The sequence below is a fragment of the Convolutriloba macropyga genome, chromosome 4 (assembly GCF_964194025.1).
Source record: "Convolutriloba macropyga chromosome 4, txConMacr16.3, whole genome shotgun sequence".
NCBI classification, from domain to species: Eukaryota; Metazoa; Xenacoelomorpha; order Acoela; family Convolutidae; genus Convolutriloba; species Convolutriloba macropyga.
Genome location: NC_134471.1, coordinates 33,316,416 through 33,326,015, shown reverse-complemented (window position 1 = coordinate 33,326,015; position 9,600 = coordinate 33,316,416).

The following is a 9,600-nucleotide window of genomic DNA, read 5'->3' as shown; positions in this document are numbered from 1 at the left end:
CCAAAAGCGGCAAATGCTTATTAAAACATTGATTTTTTTAAACATTACGCATCAAATGAAATCATTGAGAGAGTCTTTTATACCTCAATAGAGAGCGACTGAGGCCTTATATTATCCAGGATATGTCAAACGACTACAAAAACAACGACAAATACAGGCAAATTATGCACGAAAACGATGTCCCCCCAATCAATTAAATATTAAGCTAATCAGTAAAAAAATAAAAGTCTTCGTTTGCATTTTTTGCAGATGAAAAGATTTGTAAGTCAAATGACGCCCATTATTGTGATACTGTGAAAAGTAAACAAAAACCTACAAAAAAGGGACCATTTTGCAAAAATCACCAAAATTGGTTTTATGAAAACCGGTTGGGTTGTTCCAAGTAGAAAGAGCATTTGAGGAAATTAAACCAAAATTGTATTTCAAAAGATAAATGATGTGAATTGTATATAGAGATGCTTAGTTGCAATTTAACGATAATAAAATAGGCAGATCTCAAAAAACTATCTCTTTTTTTATTAAAAACAAATATTTTCAAAATTTTCATAGCCAACAAAAGCTTTCGACTAAAAGAGTAGACAGTTTGTCTTGCAACTACTCGGAAAAGTAATTGCGACTGTTATTAATGAGACTAAATCATAACACTATAAAATAACATTAAGTACAAGCTGAACTATTAAGTCTCAAAAACAAATTTACGAAACCACAGTTTTGAAGCCATTAAACTTATAAGATATTAACCGCGAGAATATAGCATCTTCATTTGCGTCTCCTTTGATCATCATAACTTTTTTTTAAAACGACTATCACAAAATGACAGCAAAAAGAGCCACAAAAACTGAAAAGTATCTAAAGTTCACAAAATTTTTCTGAAACAAATTGTCTAAGCCCTGACGACATCATTTAAATAGTTTAAACAACAGAAAAATTATTGTTTTATTCAACAAAAATTTAAAAAGAGGTCTAATTAATGAGGCTAATTTACGAAAATGATACAACATTGTTGAATACGAAAAAAAACTCAAACAAGAACAAAAAGGTATAAGTTGAAGAATACTATTACCCTTTTTTTAGAAATTTATTTCGAAAGTCAATACAACCATTAGTTATTTACCGATATCAGTTTTTTAAGTTCAATTATTTATCTATAGTTGGCCACTGAGACCTTAAGTCACACAATTTTTGGCATATGACAACAAAAATTAACAACAAATAAAGGGCAAAAATAAAAACTCTACCAATTTCTGCAAGAGAACGGAGTCGCAGCCGTTCAAACCATATGTTATGAAAACAAAAATTATGTTCAGTTTCAAATGTTGTAAAGCTTTTTTAATTAGATATTTAAATATTGTGAAAATTTACAAAAGAAACAAAAACAACAGCAAAAATGGGCAATTATGCACAAAAATCAGAAAATTTTGTATAAAATCTCGTAGAACCAAAAGCAAGAAAACACTCTGTTAAAACAATCGGTCACAAAAATTAGTTTTGATTCTGTAAGGAGAACAGGTTGACCTGTATTTACTGAGAATAAGCAAAATAATGACTAAAATAATATGAATATGTGACAAGTTCAAAAAATCACAGAAGTTTCCTTAAAACAAATTCATTCAATAACATAAGAGACATTGGGTAACAACCGAATGAAAATAAAATGTTCACTTGCGACTCTTGTGGAAGAAGTTTAGGTTTTTGAGTGGTCAAAATTTAAAATCAGACTGCCAAAAGAATAACAATTGAAGGCAAATTCAAGATTTCAGTTAAATTTTACTAAAACTCTTAATCAAAGCCATAAAAACCTTTTGGTTCTCTGCAAAGAAAATGTATGTACATTCGGCCCCATTTTTACGAAAATTGGAGCTGTCATTAACGGAGCCCTGAATAAAAAATTTTGTCAGTAACTAACAATAAAAGAACAAGAACAAAATGTTTTGAAAAAAAGCAGCATCAGACTAAAAAACCAAAAAGTCTCTGATTCTAAGAGTCCTTGATATTACCGGAACTCTCCCTGACATTGTCGCGCGCAGAGCAATCCGACCAAGTGTTCCAAGTATTTGCGAATTAGACCAATTGTTGAGTGGAATTCTTCAAATATAAAAAAAGATGCATTTTGTATAATTATAGAGTTAAATCTGCAAAAAACGGCAAAGTTTTAATTCCAGAGGACTTTCATACGGCGCCTAATTGCAACTAGCGCTCTTTGTGAGATTAGTGAGTCTGTGTTAAGGTTTCTAGGTGGTCACTATGTCTGGCAAATTTTAACAAAGTGGACCAGAAAAGCATAATTTGTGCCATTTTTGATGAAAAAGTTTGATTTTTGAAAATTTTGTCAAAAACATTAGCCAAAAAAAATTCAATCAAACAATTCAGCAACGCTATCTCTAACGGTAGCAAAAAACTCTGCCGTTAAAATTTTTAATTTATTTGGAATTATATTAGCGAAATTGTGCCAAATTTTAACAACAATTACTGAAAATGTGAACAAAAACAGTCGAGTATTCACAAAACTTTAAACCCCGATAAATCCCTGTAAGACACGAAAATCGAAAAAATCTTTTTATTTTCATATTCTAGGATGTATGTGCTTTTCAATGATATCACTCACAATTCCGTACGATTAATATATCGATCTATCAGAATTGACTGAACAAAAAAAACCCAGTTGAGTATATAGTTCCTCCCTCCCCACAAAAATGGGGGTCGGAACAAAAAATGGGACTCACTCAAATCAATCGATTTTACAGAAACTTTGAATTTTTTTAAATCAGCTGTATTTGAAGTTTTGCAAATATCAGCAAGGCCTCGTTAGAACGTATTGCAGACCTCTCATTAATCAGAATACAATGAAATTCTCCAAGATTCACAATTTTAAAAAAATATTACAGAAACACTAATGTAAATTACAAAAACATATGAATTTCATTGATTGCCGCAAATAAAATAAAACTCTCTTTTGCCTATAATCCTTTGAAGGTCACTCAATTTTCTCGTTCATGCAGGTCTTCATTGTTTCAATTGACGCTTCTATATTATAAAAACGGTTTGAGTTGATTTTGTAAACAGAATAAGCTTCAGTTTTTCAAGTATACAAAATACGAAAACACAAAAACATTTACCTCAAACATTTTTTAACGTATACCATTCAGCCGTTGCCTCAAGTCATTTTAAAGAATATTGCCCAGTAAGAAGTCAAAAACGTTGAAAGTAAACACCGTTGAATATTTTCAAGATTTACGGTTTTTAGCGGCTTAAAATTAGCAAAAATTGGGGTTTTTAGCGGTAAAATTTTTTTTTATTTAATGGAATAATTGCAAAATTACTTCCCCAACAGGGTTCTCACCCCTGCCCTCCTGCCTGCTAGCCATTCCTTCTTCCCCCGCGCTGTATATCTTTATTGATTTCTTTCTGTTTAAATCAAATTTACTAACCTTTTTTGGCGATTAGCGCTAAAGACGACAAATTTTATACGATTTACTCTTCTTAGTGATAAAATTTTCATTGTCACCACTATCACCGCATACAGCATACCCAACAAAACTCTGCCGCTAAAATTTTTAATTTAATTGGAATTATATTAGCGAAATTGTGCCAAATTTTAACAAAAATTACTGAAAATGTGAACAAAAACAGTCGAGTATTCACAAAACTTTGAACCCCGATAACTCCCTGTATGACACGAAAATCGAAAAAATCTTTTTATTTTCATATTCTAGGATGTATGTGCTTTTCAATGATATCACTCACAATTCCGTACGATTAATATATCGATCGGCCAAAATTGACTGAACAAAAAAAACCCAGTTGAGTATATAGTTCCTCCCTCCCCACAAAAGTGGGGGTCGGAACAAAAAATGGGACTAACTCAAATCAATCGATTTTACAGAAACTTAGAATGTTTTTTAATCAGCTGTATTTGAAGTTTTGCAAATATCAGTTTGGCCTCGTTAGAAAGTATTGCAGACCTCTCATTATTCAGAATACAATGAAATACTCAAAGATTCACAATTTTAAAAAAATATTACAGAAAAACTAATGTAAATTACAAAAACATATGAATTTCATTGATTGCCGCAAATAAAATAAAACTCTCTCTTGCCTATAATCCTTTGAAGGTCACTCAATTTTCTCGTTCATGCAGGTCTTCATTGTTTCAATTGACGCTTCTATATTATAAAAACGGTTTGAGTTGATTTTGTAAACAGAATAAGCTTCAGTTTTTCAAGTATACAAAATACGAAAACACAAAAACATTAACCTCAAACATTTTATAACGTATACCATTCAGCCGTTGCCTCAAGTCATTTTAAAAGATATTGCCCAGTAAGAAGTCAAAAACGTTGAAAGTAAACACCGTTGAATATTTTCAAGATTTACGGTTTTTAGCGGCATAAAATTAGCAAAAATTGGGGTTTTTAGCGGTGAAATTTCTTTCATTTTATGGAATAATTGCAAAATTACTTCCCCAACAGGGTTCTCACCCCTGCCCTCCTGCCTGCTAGCCATTTCTTCTTCCCCCGCGCTGTATATCTTTATTGATTTCTTTCTGTTTAAATCAAATTTACTAACCTTTTTTGGCGATTAGCGCTAAAGACGACAAATCATATACGATTTACTCTTCTTAGTGATAAAATTTTCATTTTCACCACTATCACCGCATACAGCATACCCAACAAAACTCTGCCGCTAAAATTTTTAATTTATTTGGAATTATATTAGCGAAATTGTGCCATATTTTAACAAAAATTACTGAAAATGTGAACAAAAACAGTCGAGTATTCACAAAACTTTAAACCCCGATAACTCCCTGTAAGTCAAGAAAATCGAAAAAATCTTTTTATTTTCATATTCTAGGATGTATGTGCTTTTCAATGATATCACTCACAATTCCGTACGATTAATATATCGATCGGCCAAAATTGACTGAACAAAAAAAACCAGTTGAGTATATAGTTCCTCCCTCCCCACAAAAGTGGGGGTCGGAACAAAAAATGGGACTAACTCAAATCAATCGATTTTACAGAAACTTAGAATGTTTTTTAATCAGCTGTATTTGAAGTTTTGCAAATATCAGTTTGGCCTCGTTAGAAAGTATTGCAGACCTCTCATCATTCAAAATACAATGAAATACTCAAAGATTCACAATTTTAAAAAAATATTACAGAAACACTAATTTAAATTACAAAAACATATGAATTTCATTGATTGCTGCAAATAAAATAAAACTCTCTCTTGCCTAAAATCCTTTGAAGGTCACTCAATTTTCTCGTTCATGCAGGTCTTCATTGTTTCAATTGACGCTTCTATATTATAAAAACGGTTTGAGTTGATTTTGTAAACAGAATAAGCTTCAGTTTTTCAAGTATACAAAATACGAAAACACAAAAACATTAACCTCAAACATTTTATAACGTATACCATTCAGCCGTTGCCTCAAGTCATTTTAAAAGATATTGCCCAGTAAGAAGTCAAAAACGTTGAAAGTAAACACCGTTGAATATTTTCAAGATTTACGGTTTTTAGCGGCATAAAATTAGCAAAAATTGGGGTTTTTAGCGGTGAAATTTTTTTCATTTAATAGAATAATTGCAAAATTACTTCCCCAACAGGGTTCTCACCCCTGCCCTCCTGCCTGCTAGCCATTTCTTCTTCCCCCGCGCTGTATATCTTTATTGATTTCTTTCTGTTTAAATCAAAATTACTAACCTTTTTTGGCGATTAGCGCTAAAGACGACAAATCATATACGATTTACTCTTCTTAGTGATAAAATTTTCATTTTCACCACTATCACCGTATACAGCATACCCAACAAAACTCTGCCGTTAAAATTTTTAATTTATTTGGATTTATATTAGCGAAATTGTGCCAAATTTTAACAACAATTACTGAAAATGTGAACAAAAACAGTCGAGTATTCACAAAACTTTAAACCACGATAAATCCCTGTAAGACACGAAAATCGAAAAAATCTTTTTATTTTCATATTCTAGGATGTATGTGCTTTTCAATGATATCACTCACAATTCCGTACGATTAATATATCAATCTATCAGAATTGACTGAACAAAAAAAACCCAGTTGAGTATATAGTTCCTCCCTCCCCACAAAAATGGGGGTCGGAACAAAAAATGGGACTCACTCAAATCAATCGATTTTACAGAAACTTTGAATGTTTTTTAATCAGCTGTTTTTGAAGTTTTGCAAATATCAGCAAGGCCTCGTTAGAACGTATTGCAGACCTCTCATTAATCAGAATACAATGAAATACTCCAAGATTCACAATTTTAAAAAAATATTACAGAAACACTAATGTAAATTACAAAAACATATGAATTTCATTGATTGCCGCAAATAAAATAAAACTCTCTTTTGCCTATAATCCTTTGAAGGTCACTCAATTTTCTCGTTCATGCAGGTCTTCATTGTTTCAATTGGCGCTTCTATATTATAAAAACGGTTTGAGTTGATTTTGTAAACAGAATAAGCTTCAGTTTTTCAAGTATACAAAATACGAAAACACAAAAACATTAACCTCAAACATTTTATAACGTATACCATTCAGCCGTTGCCTCAAGTCATTTTAAAAGATATTGCCCAGTAAGAAGTCAAAAACGTTGAAAGTAAACACCGTTGAATATTTTCAAGATTTACGGTTTTTAGCGGCATAAAATTAGCAAAAATTGGGGTTTTTAGCGGTGAAATTTTTTTCATTTTATGGAATAATTGCAAAATTACTTCCCCAACAGGGTTCTCACCCCTGCCCTCCTGCCTGCTAGCCGTTTCTTCTTCCCCCGCGCTGTATATCTTTATTGATTTCTTTCTGTTTAAATCAAATTTACTAACCTTTTTTGGCGATTAGCGCTAAAGACGACAAATCATATACGATTTACTCTTCTTAGTGATAAAATTTTCATTTTCACCACTATCACCGTATACAGCATACCCATTCACCGCATTAATCGGAGTTCTTGCCTTTCAAGCATCTTCTAGCGTTGAAACCAAAAGGTTAGTCTCGAGTGTCCTTTTAGACATATTTTTAATTTTATGAACTTCTTGGAGTGATTTTTTTTGAGAATCCTGCCTACAGAGTTTCACAAACACCAAAGTCAGCAACCGATTATCCAGACGAGGGAGTACAGGCGGACGCGGCACTACGTTAGTTCTCTCTCTAATTTTCGCTGCTTTCTGCTACATATTGGCCAACATGGTGGTTGATTACTATACTGTAATCAATTTACGCTCAGAACCTGTCGATGACTTGACGAGGGGGTTCCGAATGGGTAACTGGAGGAACCAAGATGATAGGGACATTAATGAAAAGCATTTGGATGATCTCTTTATGCCCGAAGCGATGGCCAAGAAAGCATTTTTGTTGTTTTTTTTTAAAATAAATAATGGCTAATTATTACATCGGAGAGACATTCAGGCAAACTTTCTTTCAATTTACATAGTTTACAAAAAACGAGGGTCATTGATATTATGAGAATTTCAATTGGAAAGATTTTTTTGAGATTTTCTTGACCTTATTCTTTCAATTTGCAGAGCTGTTTAGGCGCTTTCCCCGATATTTTTGGCAAATTCCGACTCCTTTTTGGCATTTTCTCGACGTTTTGCTTTTTTTAAATTGCCACGTTTTGATCAAATCTTGCGTTTAGTATTAGCAGTCTTGGCCAAGATTGCATTTAGGCTCACAATTTTTGACCAAGATTTGATTAAGGGTTACAAGTCTTATCCATGTCTTGGAACTAGACCTAAAAACTTGGCCAAGATTGGATTCTTTGCCAATTTTTGGCTTAGGATGGCAAGTTTTTGTCAAGATTGGAAGTAGTCTTGCCAATTTTGTTTAAGACAGTGCTGACATCAGACTCGCAGTTGGACTTGCTCAGTAATGAAAATGACTTTGCAGTAGATCCGGGCTCACCGAAAAGTGCTCCATTAAAGACATTCCAACAAAACTAAAAGGACTCCTAATTTGTGCAAATTGCATAATGTTTTCTCAATAACATTTGACAAAATTTGAATTGCAAAAAACAAACCTTGATACTTTTAAATTTATTAACTTCGGGAGAAAAGTTCACGCTTAAAAAATTGGTCTAAATTAAATATGAGAAGTAAAGTGAAAAACTCTGCGTTCTTCGGGAAACTGGAATCCCTTGGCCTACCAATTTGCTTAATTAGGCATTTCTCTAATTTATTTGCTTTCCTGAACCCTTTCTTTTCTCAGTGGTAAATGTTCAGATTTTTTCGCGTTTTTGTAGCTTTTATTAATAGTATAAAGTACTTATTTTTATTAGCTCATTCAAGAAAATATTGATTTCTCGAAGCTTTATCTTTGTGCTTTATTTGAAGCAAAGATCAAATATTTTAACAGTTTGTGCAAACTCATGCTGCTCTACAAGATTTTAAAAAGAACTTCAGCAACTTTTATTTAACAATTGATTTTGTTTTTGTTGGAGGTGCAATATAAGAAGGAGAATATAATGCCCAAAAATGTTAGACTCTGTAGCTACAAAATTCAAGCGTTAGTACGAAATAATAGCTACAAAATGGAAAAAAACAACAAAACAAATTGTTTTTTTAATCCCTTTTAATATAATCAGAAGCAACACTAATTTTTCTTATCAGATCATAGATATGTAACAAGGAGGCTCGGTAATGTGCGTTCGCACATTAAGTTCCGACCCCGCTCATCTACATTTTTTACTTAATTGTCTACCAAATGAGGCAGAGATAAAAAAAATAATGTATCAACCTATCGTTTAACAAACTACTAAAAGAATAAAACAATCTACTCTAGAGTGCCTATGAGACCTGTCGTTACCATAATATGACTACCAGAAAAGACGGCAATAAAAATCAGATAGTTACAAATATTAAATACGACCAAAACTCCTTGTCCATTTTTTGAAAACAACTAAAAACCAAATCATAATGGCATCAGATAAAATTTTTACTCAGAAGATTAACCTGTACTTTTTGGAACAGAATATGGGACTTTTCCTCCACGACACTTGGCAACAAGTCGGCTAGAAATGAGCAAAAGCGGCAAATGTTTATTGAAACATTTTTTAAAAAAGAATTGAATTCGAACTGATTAGAAACATTACGCATCAAATGAAATCCTTGAGAGAGTCTTTTATACCTCAATAGAGAGCGACTGAGGCATTTAATTATCCGGGATATGTCATACGACTACGAAAAGAACGACAAATACAAGCAAACGCTAAAAATTTGCACGAAAAATTATGCACGAAAACGATGTCCCCCCAATCAGTTAAATATTAAGCTGATCACTAAAAACAATAAAAATCTGAGTTTGCATTTTTTGAAAAATGACAACATTTGTAAATCAAATGGCGCCCATTATTGTGATACTGTGAAAAGAAAACAAAAATCTACCAAAAAGGACAAATATGTAAAAGTCACGAAAATTGGTTTTATGAAAACTGGTTGTTCTAAGAAGAAAGACCATTCGAGGAAAACAAATCCGTTATAAAGAGCAAATTGTATTTCAATAGATAATTGACGTGAATTGTATATAGAGATGCTTAGCTACAATTTAACAGAAAAAAATTCGCAGATCTCAAAAACCTATCTCTTTT